Source organism: Cynoglossus semilaevis, chromosome 19 (assembly GCF_000523025.1).
Source record: "Cynoglossus semilaevis isolate Cse_v1.0 chromosome 19, Cse_v1.0, whole genome shotgun sequence".
Lineage (NCBI taxonomy): Eukaryota > Metazoa > Chordata > Actinopteri > Pleuronectiformes > Cynoglossidae > Cynoglossus > Cynoglossus semilaevis.
In genome coordinates this window covers 15,061,436-15,062,380 of record NC_024325.1, presented here as the reverse complement: position 1 = coordinate 15,062,380, position 945 = coordinate 15,061,436, and the positions used below count along the sequence as shown (strand labels likewise).

Genomic DNA, 945 nt, shown 5'->3' with positions numbered 1-945 from the left:
CCCCCCCCCCCCCCCCCCCCCCCCCCCCCCCCCCCCGTCCCGCTCCGCCTCCGCCCGACCAACGAAACTCCACCGGATCGACTCTGTCGGCCGCAGGTACAGCTGCTGCCGCCGCCCGTTGTCCTCAGCGTCTCAGCTGAAGGACAGTATTTCACACTGTTCTGCCACTTGTTCCGCAACAACGTGACTCCTTTCCTGCTAATTGAGTTCTTCACATTCCACGGCCGCTCCGTTCACAGTCGACTCGTCATCAAAGCCACTCCTGTACTCGGGTCTAAATGTGCTGTGACTTGTCACGCAGACTTAAGTTGTTCACGGAGACAGGAATAACCATAAAAATATTCAACAAATACATTTATTGTTGCTAGTTATCTGGCCAACAGCTAGCATGTTAACCAGAAATTATACGTATGATGCTAACAAGCTAATAACAAGCTAATAAAAAAAAGCTGTTTTAGCCGAGTTACCATACACCACTAGAAGAGTGGGTGTACCTGTACCACCCATGCCTATCCTGCAGGGGGTGGTAGAGCCTTAGTTTTAAAGCTGTGTTCAATGAGTTCAGTTCAATGAAGTTGTTTAACAAAATATTGTAAAGTAAGATCATAAAAAAATACTACATATTTATTTTAAATATTTTATTTATGAATGTTTATTTTAATGTAGTAAAAAAGTATTACTTTACTGAAGTTTCCAGTACTTCAGCCTGGGTGTACAGTACAAGGCTAGGTTAGGTTGTACATCCGTAGTCACATTTTCATCCTCCATTTTGTTTGTCTTTGTAAACAAACAAATCATGTGATCAACAACAGATCGTCATGACGACCACATCTCTCTGTCATGATGTTGTTTTCATCGACATCTTATCGTCACTCTTCACTCATCACCTGTTTTTTCTCCCTTTCTTTCTCTCTTTAAACTCACCCTCCCTCCCTCCCTCCCCTC

The 945-nt window shown here is 44.3% G+C and overlaps 1 protein-coding gene across 2 annotated transcripts in view; it reads left to right on the top strand.

The window, feature by feature from the left end:
- Positions 1 to 945, top strand: part of LOC103395541 (EH domain-binding protein 1) — a 37,283-nt gene that overhangs the window by 6,331 nt on the left and 30,007 nt on the right. The gene's annotated exons all lie outside the window — the stretch shown is intronic.